The 18,550-nt window shown below is 43.0% G+C and overlaps 1 pseudogene; it reads right to left on the bottom strand.

The window, feature by feature from the left end:
- Positions 1-8,924: 8,924 nt before the first annotated feature.
- On the bottom strand, positions 8,925-18,183 carry LOC136528001 (protein CELLULOSE SYNTHASE INTERACTIVE 1-like; annotated as a pseudogene).
- Between the last annotated feature and the right edge of the window lie 367 nt (positions 18,184-18,550).

Genomic DNA, 18,550 nt, shown 5'->3' with positions numbered 1-18,550 from the left:
ATTGCTTAACGTCAAGTCAATAATGAATTTGTTTCTATATTTTGTTAAAAAAAATTTACGGCCGAATAGAGAATTTGATAAGCCAATGATATTTTTGGCCCCATATTGTAGGATCGGCGGCGACGCGACCATGGACCCCGGCTTCCTCGACCCCTCGCGCAAGACGTCGGCCACCGGCGTCGAGATACCCCGGGACTGCCGGTTTTCAAACTAGTTGCTACTTAATCTCGCAAGCAGTGATGACGCGACGCATTGAAATGGATATGAAGCAAATAACATAAGTTGGCAAGCTACCACATAACATTTTAATTGGTTTGACATAAGTTTGACATAACATAACCAACTAAGCCTGCAAGTTTCGGACGCCAATAATAGTTCGACCTAACAAACTAAGACCCAGGAGTGTAAGGATCCCTCGAACGCCTTTATCTCTTCAGATTTCTTGGCAACACATTGGGAGTGTAGCTAACGTCGGTGTGGTCACGTTGCCGGTGCGTACGGCTCGTACCCTGCAAGTATGTGATATGCACGATTACTTATAATTCTTTATGATCGTTAGTTCATGTAGCCTACGTATTTAAAGAAACTACCTTTGTTAGTACCTGTGAGGCTCCTTGGGTACCAAGCGGGGCACCACCTAGCTGAGACATGCCGATCTCGTCCTACAGTCAATCTTCCCACTGGTCGTCGTCCTCCTCGTCTTCGATTGTAGGGTCCTTGCCAGCGCTATGATGTGGTGGTGTACGCACCGCGGAAGTGGCACCTGTCATCTGCTGAGAAGAGCCGACTGGTGTCCTCAAAGAGACTGAAGACATGCCACCCGACCGCGCCGGGAGTGGCGGTTCCTCATAAGGAGTGTCCATGTAGCTCAGCTTTTGAGCTAGCTTCCTGCAGCTCTTCTTCACCTTCTGCATAAATAGATGTTAAAGTTAGTGCATTTCACAAACGCATATACACTGAACAAATATTTTTGGAACGGACAAGTTTATGTTTACCTCTACAAAAGTCGTGAGAACGCCTGGCCCCAGCCCTCTAGACTCATGAAGCAGGTACGCTGCTTCGTTGGACAGCCTCGACAATTGTGTCGCCTGGGTACAGAAATGCGGTTGAACAGTTTTAGTATACATACTTAATACCAAATGGATAACAAATTGTACCATTCAAGTATCTTACCACGTATCTTTGTAGCGGGGCTCTCTGTAGCTGTGTGTCCTCTCTAGTGGCAACGCCGTACACATCTTCGATCACATCTTCCTCCGAGTCCTCGTCAAACGCTTTCTCAGTGTACGGGGGCTTGATATGTGTCCTCGTACACCTGTGAAGCCAGCGCAGGTACTCGTCGAAGGTGTGCTGGTTGTGTGGAGGACCCGCATAGACCGGCTGCCGTTCCCTGGTCTCCCACAAGTGGATATGCGCGCTGTGTGTCACGCGCCAATCCTTGGTCTTGTACCTCTTCCTGCGGTCATACCTGCAACAAAACGATGTTAGTTGTACCACACACACCTCTAAATTGTAGCTTTGTTATTAATTGATAACTCACTCGTGCAATCCTTGGTTGGTGGAGTAAAGCGGTGGTGGGCAGCCTGTCATTCTTTCAAACTGTCTGCAGACCCTGATGGGCAAGTGAATCTCGACCACATGGAAGAAAATAAGAGGGACGTCGTAGCGATACTCGTCTGACTCGTCCCTAGTGATAGGACTGAGATAGTACTGGAGCTCCAGAGCATCCCAAGGACATCAATGCACCTGAAATTTCGTAATTGAGTTAGGCTGTGATATAGTGTAGATCGAACAAGACACATGTATGATAGTAAAGAGAGCGTAACCTGGTGCTGTGTCAGGATGTCGAGACCATCCGTATACTCCCTGTACTTACGTCTCGCATTCCCTCTAACTAACTCTGATTCCGTCCAGATAAACAGAGCTATAGGGAGTGTATCCTGCCCGTTACATTGCTGCATTGAACACGATAATGAATTAGCCATTAATAAACTCATCATATATAACCATATCGAAGAATATAATAAACCAAAGTACTTACCGGTAAACCAGTACTAGGTGGCCTCCCAACGGGCCATCGTTCCCAACACCAAACCTTGAGTAGGTACGAGCAACCCCCAAGGTTCGCGTACACTGAGGTGCGACGGCAGGCAACGCATAGCTGTCGATACGTCCATGCCAGGACTGCGCTGCCCCAGTTGTACGCCACTATGTTCTCTCACGGCTGGCGTAGTATGTCAAGGAAGATCCAGTTGATGGTGTTGCCTGAGGCGTCTAGGAAGAGGAAAGCACCAAGAAAGTGCTAGAGCCAAACTCGAGCGAACCTGTCGATCTGAGCCTCCTCAGCCTGTGGGTCTAAGTAATCAAAGCGCTCCGTGATCCAGGACGACGAAACACCAAAAGTTTTCCTGAAATTTACCAAACAAAATGAGACCCGATGGCTGCAGGAAAGCAATGCAAGTATTAAATAAGCTTTAATTTCTCACTTATTTTTCTTGGAAGCCTCGTCATCCGGTGGAAGAAAGCCACTAAACTGAGCCATCAACTCCCTTCAGTGATCGTTGTCAACTATCCCTGTCACTGGAAGTCCCCCCAACCGAAGGCCAAAGATAGCCTTTCACGTCCTGCATGGTTAAGGTCATCTCGCCACAAGGTAGGTGGAATGTGTGGGTCTCAGGCCTCCACCTGATATAAGAATAGAACGACGGTTACTTGCCTCAAATTTATTACAAGAAAGTTTACGTACAAAGAATATACTCGCACATGTCTACAGCTGCAGTAAATAGTGCTGTGTTAAGGGGCGGAAGACCGTGGTTGACAACACGGATAAGCTCGAGAAAGCCGGCACGCCGTATGTACGGCGCATAACGCTCGTCCCACTGGTGCGCCCTGGTGTGCGTGCGGGGCCTCAAAGGAGGCAAGGCCACCTCTACGTCGTTGTCACTCAAGATATGTGCTCGGTGCTGGTCGTCGTACTCCACCTCAAGAATGGGGTACAACGGGTGCTGCGTGGCTGGAGCCATCCTGTTACAAATTGATAAAAAAAGCGTTAGAGTGTTCAAATTAACAAAATTCAAATTAACATTATGTAGCATTGCAAAATTTGAACTACTTGTTATGCAATACGAACACAATATGAAACCACATGTATATATTCAAAGTAACATTAACAGACATATCACGCACTTGTAACATAAACAACTTCACTAGGAATATAAGCATTTGACGAAACTTCATGAAGTCATCAAAATCGACGTATCACGCACTAGTAAGTACCGACGTTTGTAAACTAGTAGGTATACCCAAAATCCCTAACTAAATAACTAACTATAAACTAATTAATAAATACATAATTAATCCCTAAACCCAAATTCCTAACTATACTAGAACACACAACCTCGAACCTAAAAACTACCTACGTAAATCACAAACAAATTCACTAACCTAACTATCATAAATCAGTAAGTATCCTAAATTTGACAAACTATCATAAATCAATAACAATCATAAAACCCTAACTATCCTAAATTACTAACTATCATAAATCACTAATTATCCTCAATCACTAATTATCCTAAAATAATAATAATCAAAATAACATAAAATCGAGAGGGAGGTACCTTAGGAGCTGACGGCCTTGACGCGCCGGCGTTCGTGGCGCAGCCGGCGCGGGCGTTGCGCGGCGGGACTGGCCGGGCACGGCGTGGGCGGGCGGGCGCGGCCAGCGCGGGCGCTGCGCGGCAAGAGTGACCGGGCGCGGCGTAGGCGGCCGCGGGAGCTGCGCGGCGGCGGGGCAGAGGCGGCGGGCGGGCGGGCGGCCTCGCTGCTAGGTTTTATTTGGCGCAGCCACGCCATGCTCCGTGGCGTGGCACTGCCGCGCCAAGATTGGTGGCGCGGCAGGCCCTACCCGTCAGCGGTCAGCGGACCCGGTTACCGCCACGTCAGCCATGTGCCGCGCCACCGTGCATGGCGCGGCACAGGCATTTGGCCACGCCAGGACAATAGGCGCGGTCAAAAGTGTTAGTTTAAAAAAAAACCAGCCGTGTTAGATTTAAAATTAGTTTCCAAAAAGTGTTAAAATTAAAAAAAAAATCTTTATGTACGGCGTGCACACCTGCAGTTTGCAGCATGCTGCATGCACCGAACCAAAGTGAAGCTGAAAGAACAGGGAGGCGGTAGTAGTACAAAAGAGCTCAGCATGGCTCCAGGTGGATGAGCTGGGTGGCGAGGAACACGCCAAAACTGTCGCTGCCATAAGCAACTGACGTTTGCTCCGATCTTCAATTTCGATTCATCTCCCCTCCGAATTCCCCCTGGCTGAAGCAATGCCGGTGTTGACTATAGTCTATAGCTACAGCCTACAGAGCTGCTGCCCCCTGCCCTTAAATCCCTCGATCTCAAAAAGTCACCACTTGATAAGTTCAGTCAGTCCGTGATTGCGGTTATGTGATGTGATTTAAAAAACTAACAAGTTATGGGAATCTTTGCTGACATTATTAGAAGAGCCTCCAGCCCTTTTGTTAGAATTAGTTGATGTTTTGCAGTGGCGAAACTAGAGTAAACTAGAGATATATGCTTGTCTAGTTGGTGTATAAATTTGTGTCATAATAAAAAAGTATATCTTATAATGTCATTTTAGAGGGGTTGTATTTACTCCTCCTAAATACAATATAGCTTCAATTCGTCCTCATGTTTTGAACAGCTGAATTGACTCCACTCAATTGTATCTGTAGATACTAGATGTCGGGAACATGAAGTAATCTTGACGTGAGTGAGTAAGATTGTGCTGTCGTTGGTGCTAAGAAAAGATGCTTCAAATAACTCCACCTAATTAAGGTTAGGTCCAGGATCGATAAAAACTGCACCTGAAGCATCATGTGCATGGAAACATGGTGAGCAATTGAGGTACCCCCATTAACCTGTGCTGTCATAGCAGCAACTATATATAGTGGGTGGATAGTCCGATCCGCATTTGCGCGAGAAATGTTTGCCTCGTCAGTAGAGCAAGTACTACACTATTCCCTCCGTATGAAAAGGCAGCCACGATAACACCAATGCGAGCCTTGGCCTCGCAATGACGATAGATGCGACTAAAAGACGCGGGACGCGAGGCGCCATACGGGCGTCGTGAGAGCGCACACGTCCCCCGCGCACCAATGCAAGGGGGACAGGCATGGCGATGAGCTCAGAAGCTGCTGGCCTGGCACTACCGGCAAGCAAAAGGAAAGGAAAGCTGAGTTCACGTCGGCGGCTGCTGCTTTTGCATTGGTGTCCCTTGGATCCTGATGGTGTCACCATGAACTCCACTAGCTCCGGGGTAGGCCGGGCCGGCGATCTGCTTTTTGCGTGAGTGAGATCTTGCATCGCATGCATGAGAAAAATGCGCTGCGATCTGCTCGGTTACCATACCATGCTGGTGATCTGCATGCGTGCTCAGTGGCCTGGCCAGTGCGATGGCCTCCGGCATCCCCTGTTCCTCCCATTGGCCATGGCCAGCTGTGTGCCCCATGACCATGCATCACGGGTAGCCAACAGCCCCTGTTCGCGTGTGCTTATTCGGTGCTACTTTTCAGCCATGGAACAGTGTTTTCCTCTCACAACATTTCAGCCTAAACCAAATTTTAGCGTAAGCCAAATTTCGAGCAGGACCAAACGTGGCAGGTGTTAGAGCAACATGAACATAGTTAGAGGTTACCCCTGAGCTGTTAATAAGCCTGATACTCCCAGCGAATGCTCTGTGAACTAAAAAAAAACAAAGGAAATTTAAACATTGCATTGGAGGTTCAGAGAAAAATTGGTCCATAATTGATTATACTGTTTATCTTTGTTCTTTCTCATTTGTTCATATTATAATTTATAAAGCAATACTAATATACATAGTTTGAAATCTTTAACCGGTTACGATAGACTTTAGTTATAATTACCCCATATGCATTTCCGTTCACATTCATCGTTTTTTTTTTCCTTCGCGCCACACCATCATGTGTGTTTTCACAAGAGTTTAGTTGAAACCTTACATTGTTTAGGTGTTAAACATGGAAATCAATATACCCATCGCTTCATACATATGTATATAGGGTGTGGCATCGTGTGTCTATATACACCTTGGTTAGTTTTTTCTCTATTAAGAATGGCCAGAATGGGTAACTTAGAAGTGTATGAGTATTTTGGAACATTCTCATAATTTTGAAGTATATGAATGTGGGTCTTTTATGCAAAATTTAGAAGTTATTTTTAGCTTATTTTATTAAGTAATGAGTAGATGCAGATAATTTAGATGCTAATTCAGGGATCTCTTTATGTTATTTTTCATGATGGCATAAGTGGGCAACTTACATGAAAATGTAAGGGGGGTTACTTTAGGTTTTTTATAGAGGAATATTAGCATCCCTCAGTTCCAATCTCAATGGCCTAGATGAGACTTGTTAATCCCTTCATCCCTAATAATACGCTAGCACTGGGCCCCAATAGGATTTGGTGCAATTGAAAGGTGGACAAAGGGAAAAGGGGTTCTCCATCTCTTGTTAGACCTAGATGAGATATGCTAGATGCTCTGAGGGCACCCGTAATGGTTAGATCTAGTTACTAGCTCTAAGCCAACTTCTTCAATAGTGCTAACCTTTAGCACATAACTTTTAACATGGATAGCCCCACATGACACTCTCACGTAACTTTGAAATATGTGTAAGAGCTTAGCTCTTAATCAAGAGCTAGCTTTTCTCTCTCTTATATTAAAATATGAGAAAAATGCTTAGAGCTAGCTTAAAACCCAATTGTTGGAGCTGCCCTGAGGGGGTGAGATTGAGTTTGAGCACACGTGCACCAATATTCTCTTTATGCAGTTGATACTTTCACTTTTCATAATGGTTTAGGTAATGAAATAGATCTAATGGTTACCATTGTCAACAATGATTAGATTCAGAGTCTACCAAATTGATGGCCAGATATATATTTATATTTTGTTTGTGAATTTTTAGAATATATCTCTTTGTCTATTGTATCTCATAAATATTAATATGGAGGCTCTAATAATTAGTAGTAGTAAGATAAGATGGCATATCAGTATCCCAACCACTTCATCTCTAGACGTACAAAACTTAGGGATGTGTTTGGTCCCTTCTCACAGATACTCTCACCTACACACTTGGCTATTTTGATTCTTTACCCTCATCTTTTCTCCCAATTTCTATCAAGGTGGTTGGTCATGGGAGTGGACTCCCTTGGTATCTTAGATCGTTAATGTAGTGAAAAAATCAGGAATCGGTTCATTTTTATTAGGATAATATAGAAAACATAAAAAGTTTCTACATTCAAAGGGGCCTAAGGCATGTTTAGTTGTTGGCCATGCCAAGCCAAATGTTAGTCTTGTCCAAGAAAAATCTAACCCCTGTTTAGTTGGGTGCTAAAAGTTTGGTCAAACAAGCCTTAGGCCAAGATTTTAGACTATAAAGTAATTTTTTTTATTTTACAAGTTCGTTAGATTTCTTATGATTCAACCTCCCCACCCATGTTCACATTTCCAATTCAACGTGGGTGCTTATATTTTCTGCTAATAATTATTTATATCCCTTAATAGCGAGACACCTACCATGTCAGTCTCAAGATCTAAGTGACTATATAACTGCATCTTAAAATCTAAGTGTGTACTATGTTTTGGAGAAAAAAAAGTAAAGAAAAAATCATTTTGAGAGGCACAAAGATCTCCATTGGGCTGAACTTATCAGCCTCTGAGGCAAACAAGACCAATGGCCATCTTGGCCCAACCAACCTCCTACACCTAGCCCATATGGCTTCCCATGCTGGCCCAGATTGAACCTATAAAGCCTTATTTGGATATGCATATGTTAAAATTTCTACTTACCTTAGCCCTTTGGTCCTCAATCCATATATTTTGTCCAATCCACCGTAACACGTGGATTGAAGTTTATATACATAAATTCAAATAATGGGATGGCACTACACGGGACATAGCATGGGCACTGCTGGGGAAAAACCCGAACCCATGGTTTGAACGCTGGTGGGCAGCAAGCCAACCACCGGCTTCTGCCAACCGCACACTATGCGCGGTTCTCTTACTGTCATCTTGGAACTCGGAAACAGATTGATATTAGTCTTTCGAGCAACATGTGGCTACAAAGGGCAAGTTAAATAGTAGTGTTTATGATTACTCCAATCTATCGACAGAAAAATTCTGAAATCAATATTTGTTTGCATTTCATACGCACCACAATTATAGGGAGGCCATGTAGTTCTTGGTAACATTTCACATGAGTTTCTGAGGGCCAAAGGGCCAAGGTATGTAGTTCTAAAAGATAGTACACACTCCGTTGCACATTATAAATCGTTTTGTTTTTAAATATAGACATAGCCTATATCTAATGCATTGCAAGAGCTACGTCGAAGCAATATATAATTTAAGAGCAATCTATAATTTAAGACGGAGGGAGTATACACGTCAAAGTAGTATTTTTTGAACTCTGCCGAATTGGACTAGTGGCCAAAAGGGAGGATTCATTACAGCCCTGCTCAGCCGAGTGACGGAACCATATTCGCTTGTCTTATAATCCGTACTTTTCAGCTTATTTTTTAGTCAAAACAGTGTTTTTCTCTCACAACAAATTAGTCAGAACATTATTTCGGCTTATTTTTTTTTAGTGAAGCGAACGGGGCCAGGGTGGGGCTCATCGAGCGTCTCAGCCCTAATAACCTTGAAATTGAACATCCGAGGAGTCCAAATATTGAGCCAGTTGTCAAGTCAGGTTGTGTACTTGAATCTTGCCACTGAAAAGAACGAGCATCCAATGCCGATAACATACATAATCCTAATCAACTACAATAGTATAAGATGAATTAAACATTCAGTAATCTTCAATCAGCATTCTCACACATCCTTAAAATAACAAACATGGCAAATAAACATGCACTGGTTATAGACCGCAAAGTCCATTCCGTATGAGAGAACCTAATAACAGCATATACTTATTCTGTTTACACCCCTTTACAAAGACAAAATTCCAGGGTACAAAAAAATAAACGAATGAAGCCTGTTACAATCAGTACAAAACATCTGAGAACTCATCTGTATATCTCACAGGAGGTACAGCAAACAACTTTCTCTGCCTGCTATTTACAATGATGCACAAACAGGGTATAACCTTTAGCAGAGTCCAAAACAAGAAACCACTCAACCTCTTATAGATCTTTAACTTACAGAGAACACCTAAATTATGTAGGTATACAGTTATTTGGACCACTGGAACTCGATTTCCAGGTTCCTATTGGGGCCGCTTTTGCTCTCGGGTAGCAGGGTGTACTCTCCCGCGACCGACCCCAGCATGACAACCCTGTCGATCTGGATCGTCACTTTACCAAATGATTTCTGCAACCACAAGTTTGAGATAATAAGGACTCAATCACAGTGATGTGAAGTCGAAAAGGAATGTAAAGTGATTGATGTGCTACATCTATCCTATTATCGCACCTTTCCAAATTTGCTGTTGTTTTTGCAGGAGATATGAAGCTTCTGGCCCTTGGGAGGACTGTCAAATGCCCATGCAAAGGCTTCATCCCATTCAGGTGTTGCACCAGTCGAGACAATCTATGAATTAAGCCATGTAAGTTTAGGTCAACAATGCTCCATGCAATAAAATTAAGAATGTTCAAAACCAATAGTGAAAGAAACATGCCAATAAAAGCTAATGTAAGCTGTAGCAAGATAGTGTCAGAGCAAGGACAAGGATACTGAATAGAGAAGGACCAATATCCCTAGAATCAGAAGCACAATGATTTTTGTGTACCTTTGTCAGCCTTGCCGGGTTATTTCCAAGAGTAAGCTTGCAGAAGGCACTAGGATTTCCAACTGATTGCCTTAGATTATTGCCACGTTTTATCGTAACAGTAAGAGTCCCAGGCAAGCACTGAAGAAGCAGTTCAGCCTTTTCTTGAAACCGTGGTGGGCCAGACTGTATCAAGTACTGAAGTAGAGGGATAGCTTCTGATGCGGCAACTGATTGTGCTTTAAATACTTCAGCTGGGCAAGCTGACCAAGCTTGCCTGAGAAGATATAGTGAATCTAGTGCTGCTTCTTGAGTTGCCTCAGAACCAGTTTTAAGGGATGTTACAAGATGAGGAATACACAATGTGGCAGGTTCAGTGACTCTCAGACGAGGGAAGTTACTAAGCAAAGCATTAAGTGCTTTGAGATACTCTTCATTAGCACTTCCAGAAGCCCATATATCCTTTTCAATAGAAGCTGCACGAAAAATGTAAGCATTAGATATATAAAAGCTGGGTATGATTGTAAACATATATATATTCCAGCTGGCTAGGAGAGAGAACCAAACTAATAAAAGATGGCCTCTTGGGCTATATACATTCATGCATGAATGCAAACGCTGGATTATTTTCCTTTATCTAAAAAAAGAAAAGACGGCCTCTTTTTACATATTGTACAAAAAAGAATGTTTGATTAGAACTCGCAAAGTAAGCATGAACTTCACAAATGTGACATGATTCATGTATTTGCTAAACAACAACAACATAGCCTTTCAGTCCCAAGCAAGTTGGCATAGGCTAGAGTTGGAACCCACCAAGAGCCCCAAGTCACGGTTCAGGCACTTCAATAGCTGTTTTTCAAGCATTCCTATTCAAACGTAGATCTCTAAGTATATCCCAAGCTTTCAAATATCTTTTTATTGCCTCCCCCCATGTCAATTTCAGTCCTCCTCTACCTCTCATATTATTAGCTTGGCTTAGGACTCCACAATGCACTGGTGCCTCTGGAGGTCTCCTTTGGACATGGCCAAACCACCTCAACCAATGTTGGACAAGCTTTTCTTCAATTAGTGCTACCTCTAGGCGATCATGTATATCATCATTCCGAACTCGGTCCATTCTTGTGTGACCACAAATCCATCGCAACATACGCATTTCTACAACACTTAGTTGTTGAACATGTCGAATCTTTATAGGCCAACATTCTGCTCCATACAACATGCCGGTCTAATCGCCGTTCTATAAAACTTGCCTTTTAGCTTTTGTGGTACCCTCTTGTCACAGAGAATGCCAGAAGCTTGTCGCCACTTGATCCACCCTGCTTTGATTCTATGGCTAACGTCCGCATCAATATCTCCATCATTCTGTAGCATCGATCCCAGATACCGAAAGGTATCATTCTTAGGCACTACTTGACCTTCCAAACTCACATCCCCCTCCTCCTATGCTGCTCCGCCAAAGTCATATCTCATGTATTCAGTTTTAGTTCTGATCAATCTAAAACATTTAGACTCAAGGGTCTGTCGCCATAACTCTAGTTTCCTATTTACTCCTGCCTGGCTTTCGTCCACTAACACTACATCATCAGCGAACAACATACACTAAGGGATATCCCCTTGTATGTTCCTGGTAACCTCATCCATTACCAAGGCAAAGAGATACGGGCTTAAGGCTGACCCTTGATGAAGTCCAATTTTAATCGGGAAGTAATCTGTGTTACCATCGTTTGTTCGAACACTAGTCACAACATTGTTGTACATGTCCTTGATAAGGGTCATGTACATGTACATGCATTTGCTAGACATTACTTAGAAATTCCTTAAATCTCATACTAAAGGATATTGACATCTTTAGCATAACAGGCATTGGGCGTACCCAGTGCAGAGAGCTCCCGCTCTGTGCGGGGTCTGGAGAAGGGTTCTAGTGGCAAGCCTTACCCTCGCCTGTGCAATGCGAGGAGACCGCGACTCAAACCCGGGACCTTCCAGTCACAGGCGGTAAGACTCTACCGCTCGCACCAGGCCCGCCCTTCTTTAGCATAACAGGCATTGATAACAATGAATTTGCTATGCAAAATGAACATGACAGAACTGTACTGCTGCTGACCTCTCACTCTTTGTTTGCTGCACAGCAAATTTGGCAATAGGTCATTCTCTGTTGTCCTAGTTGTTGTAACAGTAGGGCAATAGGCCACCACTGGTACATTAGTTGGTAGCTAATACATCAGCCATGTCTTGGTAGTGGGCTGAGGTAGGAATTGTACTGCTAGTACTAGGAGTAGTTGGGGCTGTACTCAGCCATGCTTATGTGTACCTTATAGTTGGTACATGAGTTGTATATACTCTACCTCTATGCAATGAAAACAGATAGTTCAGTTGCCACAAACCAAAAGAGCAGAGCTCTGGCCAACGCTGGTGCTTGTGCTGTGTGTGGCTGTGCTCACGCCTTCTTCTACCTCTAGCCATAGTGAATGAGTGTGTGTACTGGTAAGCTTACTGCTTACCTGTGCAGGGCAGTGAGGGACCAACAAGAACAAGAAGGGGATATTGTTTACCAGTTATAACTCTGACTGTTTCACTGGTCGCATACTCCTGGATAGTGTGATTATTGAATAGAAGTTTGACAAACATTGCTGCCTGAACAGAAGTGTCAGGATTGCTTGAACTGATAAGATCCAGCAGGACCTGGACACCACCGGATTCTGCAACTGCTCTCTTATTTGCTCGGCTGTACATGACTAGATTCTGCAAGGCACAAATTGCTACCACTTTCATCTCTTCAGTTGGTTGGTCTTCAAGAAGATTGACTAGAGCGCGGCATGCTGCAACAGCATCAGTAGAACGAGCAAGACCTTCATTTGGAAAAGATCTCCAAGGGCAAGAGCAGCAAGCAATCTTCCCTGTTGAGATTGTGTCTGTGGATCCAGAAGGTACATGGACAATGGTGCAATAGCATTTTTAGCAGCCTTTGCCTCCCTTATTCTTACATTGTTCAGCAATGCCTCGATTAGTCTGGCAGCAGTTTCCTCACACTGATGACTCCTCAAGAGATCAAGCAATGCTTCCACAGCACCACTTTCAGCCATTGCTTCTGCACTTGTTGAGTCATCACTCTCCAATACAAGAAGGGCATTCAAAGCACCGACAACAGTGCTTTCAGTTCCTGACCTGAGCAATTGCACTAGTACTGCAACAGGTACCTCAAGAAAAAACTCTGTACTGTACTGTAGAATGCTAGACAATACAGATGCTGCAGATTCCCACACAACATGAGGCAAAGGTGGGTCAGATTGCAACAACACTTTGGACAACTCAAAAACACCACCCTCCTTTGCAATTGTATTTGGCCAAGCTATTGCAAGGTTAGCAAGAGCTTTTATAGCTCTCTGCTGTAAATTTGGCAAACCTGAAGAAAGAACTTGAATAAGAGGAGTAATCGCCTGCTCTGTTGTTGTATCCTTTTGGAGGTGGTCTTCTAGAAGAAGATGTGATAGGAGTTCTGCAGCTAATTGCTGCACAGCTGGTGGAGATGAATTCAGTAAGGTTATCACTGGCTCAATAGTTTGGCGAGGTGTCAAGTTATAATCAGCACGGCATTCAGGATGCTCCAAAATATTCACAAGAACCTGCAATGTGCTATACTGCCCTTCAGGACCCATGTCCGCCTTAGAAAGCAAAGAGAAAAGAGGTTGTACTACTTTGGCTGCAGATGGACCTTTTGCTATGGTAGCATTGTTTGTCAAAATCCGAAGCATTTCTGACAATGCAATGCAAAGAAAATCTGGAGCGTCATGGAGAATATCAAGAATGCTCTCAATTACACCAGCCTTGACCATTTCCAATTTGCAAGCTGGTCTGTCCTTTCCAAGTTTCACCAAAGCTCTAGCAACTGCCTCATGAAGCATGTAGTTTTTGCCATACAAAAGCCCGACAAGAGGAATGACAGCTCCATGTGCTGCCACTAATTCTGCCAGTTGCTCGTCATCTAGAAGCCTATCCAATGCACGAACCACAGAAAGCTGGGCAGGGTTAGCTTCACTAACCAGTAAACCAACCAGGGGTTCCACACAACGAGCTGCCGCCATTGTGGAACGGATCCTTGTATTGGTAAATAGAACACAGCATAGTTCTGCAGCATCTCCTTTCAACTCCACTGAACAGTCAGAAGAAAGAATCCGGCACATAACATCTACAGCATTCATCTCAACATCCGCAAACCGCAAGTGCTCTTGAAGGATTGTCAGAAAGAAGCCTAACAAGGGCTGATATAGCTGCATGCTGCTCCCTCTCCATGCCAGTACTCAGAATCTCCACAAACGGTTGAATAGCCTGCCTAGCTGACTCACTGTTCCTCACATGGTCAGCAAAAAACAAACTCTCTAATGCCTTTGCAGCACTGTAACGTGAATTCCTTCCTCCTAGACGAAGGACTGCCACAAGTTGGTTAACAACACCAAGTGCTGATTCATGGTGCCTTATTTCTGGACTACTGAAAAGAATGCCCAGCAATTCAGTTGTAGCTTCTTCTGTTGCATCTTGTGGACTAAGAGATAAGTATTTGGTAAGTGCTTCTAGGATTCCAGCTTCAGCCATTAGCTGCATGTTTGGGGGGCAATCAACAGCTAACTGGGTCAGAAGACCCAAGGCCAAGAAAGGAGCACCAGGTCTCTCAGGAATGGGTTTAAGTAGATCAACAAGAAGAGGAATAGATTTTCTAGAAGTTGCACCAACCCTGATATCATCAACTCTGAATAGCCTCTCTAATGCAATTTGATCAGGGTTAGGCACCAACATGAATTCCTCTGATAATTCCAAAAGATCAGCTATATCAACATCAGCACATCCAAGCAAAGATATAAGTCCAATGGCTGCCCCAGAATTAGCAACAGCCAGAAGAGTTCCTCTGCTACCATTGCAGATCAGACTTGACAAAGCTTGTGCAGCAAAGTACCTGTATGCTGGCTCATCTGACCTTAACAAGTTTGAGAGCACAGGAATGGAATGCAATGCTGAGTTTGATCGAATTATCTCTCTTTCTTGGAATAGCAAAGCAAGAAGCAAGGAACAGACCCATGAGGTGCTATCTTCTTCACCCTGACAAGAGCATGAACATACGTTAAGGTCAGCAACAGGCCTGCGGCAATTTGAAAAAAAACTTAACAAGATACATGCAGCAAGAGGATAAATAGCAGGTAAGCCCAAAAAATTTTGACACGAGCAAGAATGAGTTCCGACAGGTACTTTCAGGCTTTATATTCCATATGTATGATAAAGATTTTTTTTGTAGAATACGCAGGAGAGCTGCGTATCATTGCATTAAGGAGACAACAAATTACAACACACACACCACGCTCACATCAACACACAACCCGACCCAACAAACACCATCATCTTATATTATCTATTAGCGACCTCTAGATGGAATATAAAGATTTTATGCAATTCCAATGTAAACCTGTAACTAAAAAACAGATGCCTAATGGCCTAAGTACAAATGCCAAATAAGTGACCAGCACTTTTTTTTAAAAAAAAGTGCCACACTAGGACATCGTATCCAACCTTTTAGACAAAAAGAATGTAAAAAGAAATCCAAATTTACTTTTGGTCATGTCTGATTTTGAAGTGTTTGTACAAAGAAGATGTACTGCCTTACAGTATGAATAATAAACCCCAAACAGAACTTCAATAGGATATATGGATGTTATTGCGGTACTAAATATATTTATATGTCATGAGTCTCAAAACAGTACTCTAGTAATAAGATTGACAAGCATGGTATCTATCAATGTAACAAGGAACAGACCCTCCAATTCCAAATGTTAGGTTGTTTATAGGATTCTAGTCAGTCAAACTTCTTTAATTTGAGCCATCAATATAAGAAAAATGCAAAGATTGATAAAAACATGATTGACATTACTCAATTCATCATAGAAAATGCTTTCACAATGTATATTGTACTAGCTACAGGCAAAAGTTGCATGTCAGAACGTCATCTATTTCTGGGAGTTGGGAGTATATTTTTTATCAAAGTTGCAAATCAAAATGTCATTTTGAAGACTGTGGATGTTCTAAACAACCTAAACTTTGAATGAGAGAGAGTAGCTCTTTAGCAATGATTATGCACAGACAATACCAATCTTTATGACCTCAACCAACAATAACCCCCTCAAATTATGTAGAATTAGTTAGTGCAGTCCCATATTTCATGGTTAAGTATCCAAATTTAATACAGGGCTCCAAGAACAGCAAGGATTAACTAGATTATTTTTTCTATGTACAATAGATGAAATGCTTACAGCCAATTTGGTCAAATGCAGTACTCCAACCTATCAATAAGTACTTTAACTTTACCACTTATTTCGGTTCTGGTAACTTTATTATTCTAGATAAGAAGCAATGAGTTTCTGAAACAAAAGTTTCCTCCACAATATCACTTGGAAAACGAGGGCATCAAAGCATTATACTAATGTGACCAAATAACTTGCAATGTAAAGCAGAAAGACTGTTCTAGGATGCTATGTAAACTCTATTATCTATATGTAGTTTGTTTTCATACTGTAAAATTACTGAAGCATAGGAGACACTAGCATTCACCTACCAACTAGCATTCATCAAATGATGATAAAAGAAAAAGGTAATGGAAATAAGTAGAGCTTTCACATACCACATATTGGAATGCATTTTGTGAAATCTTCTCGGTGAGCATTTCAACTGCTCCCGCTTCTAGGAGTTCTGCTCTTGTTTTGCTGTCATGACGAGAAAAGACAGCAAGTAGCCATAGTGGAATCATGTTGCCTGAGATTACAGCAGTACGGCACACAGTTGCACCATCACTGTTGTTTTCTTTGGAGTGTCTGGAAATTCTAATATCTGATATGCTTTCACTGCTGACATTTTCAGCCGGTGTGTTTGCCATATGGATCATACCAATTAAAGAATGAATTAGTTGAATATACAGACTTGCATCATTCAGAACCTCTATTTGCTTCTGACAATGCTCTTTTGCAGCACAGACGAGAAGAGCACATCCACCAACTTTAACTTAAGCATGTTGGAGCCAATGATGCGCCGTGTGATAGATGATATGCAACCTGGAGTTTCAGAAACCAGACCACCGACAACATCATGTTGGTCAGAACAGAGCCTTGACACAACTTCTATGGCTTTATCTTGTAAGGAGGCTGCAGCATCAGCAATACATGAAACAAGGGGAAGTATCGTGTGGGGGTTTTCTGCAAGAACTTCCCAGGGAGCCTTGGTATGCCCACTTGACGTCTTTGATCGCGATAACAGCACCAGTGCATCAAGAACTTCTGACGTCGCAGCAGCTTCACCATTGGCAGCTTCCAAGAGCCCAGCTAGAGCAAGGACAGACCCAGAGCGGTTAATAGTATCTGAAAGTGGCTGATTAATAGTTCGGCACTGTAAAAGACGAGCTATTGCTGCGGCTGCATGAGTTCTTCCATCAATAGTTCCCTCTCTTAGCACACGTGTTACACGGAAGAGAATTTCTTCAAAAGACACCTGGAGGGATAATTCCTGATCAAGGAAAAGATTTGCCAAAGCTCTAGTCGCTTGTTCTGCCACTTCAATAACTGAAGAATTTGCAAGTGAAACAAGTGGGGTTAAGGCATCCCGGCCAATTGCAGCAACCTCCTTATTTTGCTTAATTGAAAGAAAAACGGCAGCAAGGCAACATGAGGCGCCCATCAGTATTTTGTTAGACTGCATATCAAGCAGCTTCATTATCGACCAAAGTGTCTTCACTGCAATATGAGTTTCTCGCAGGTCCTTGCGGCAATGAAATAGACCAGCGAGAGCAGTTGCTGATGTAGCCTGAGTCTCTTCCTTGGGTGAGCTTAGAATTTTAATCATTGTCTCAACCGCATCATTGCTGCACTTCCCTCATGTAGAATATCATTAAGTGGTGCAACAGAAAGCAAGCTTTTCAAAGCATCCAGAACATAAACTTTTGACTCAGGCTGTTCACTTGTTAAGAGAGCAGATAACTGACTAATAGTTCCTGTATCTGATTTGTGGATGAGATGATTCAGTGTTTTAGAAGCTATCTCCTTGCCATTATCACTTCCATTTTTCAGAAGCCATAGTAAAGCAGGAACAGCATCAGCACTTTCAACACATGCTCTGATGTCTTCACTGTGATTGCATAAATTGCCAAGGATGGTTGCTGAATCTTCTTTAGCTTGGGAGATCCAGTTTCCAAAATTTGAACAAGTGGAGGTATGCCACCAGCAGCAGTGATAGCCCATTTGCTCTCATCATTCTCCTTTGAAAGAAGTGCAAGCAGAGCAACAGCACATTCCTGCTGCTGTTCTGAGGAAAGACCAAGTAAAGAAATCAATAGCTGGACACCTTCACGGCCTTGCAGAGCTTGCCATAGGTCACAATCCTTCTTGCAGAGAGCAAAAAGTGATTTCGTGAGGTCATCTTGCACCTCAGTAGCTGCCATGGTTATTAAACCAACAAGCAAGCGTTTTGCATCAGAATCTGCTAGTGTCTTGCAGAGAACCGGGTTACCATACAAGCTAGCCAAAGCTTCAATTATGCGCTCTTGCACAAGGAAGGGAACCTTAGGCTTAAACTGCTTCAACAGTGTCTTCTCAATGTCAACAGGATCAGAAGCACTGGTAGACTCTGCATTTGTGTCATATATCATCAAGGCTGAGGCCAATGCACCAAGAGTATCTGCAATCTGTGCAGGTGAAGAACATGACTCGAGACTCTCACCAAGGCTTGAGATTACATAGGACAAACCA

Source organism: Miscanthus floridulus, chromosome 19, assembly GCF_019320115.1.
Source record: "Miscanthus floridulus cultivar M001 chromosome 19, ASM1932011v1, whole genome shotgun sequence".
In the NCBI taxonomy this organism is placed as follows: Eukaryota; Viridiplantae; Streptophyta; class Magnoliopsida; order Poales; family Poaceae; genus Miscanthus; species Miscanthus floridulus.
Note: the sequence above shows the minus strand (reverse complement) of the source record. Positions and strands in the feature narration are given on the sequence as shown.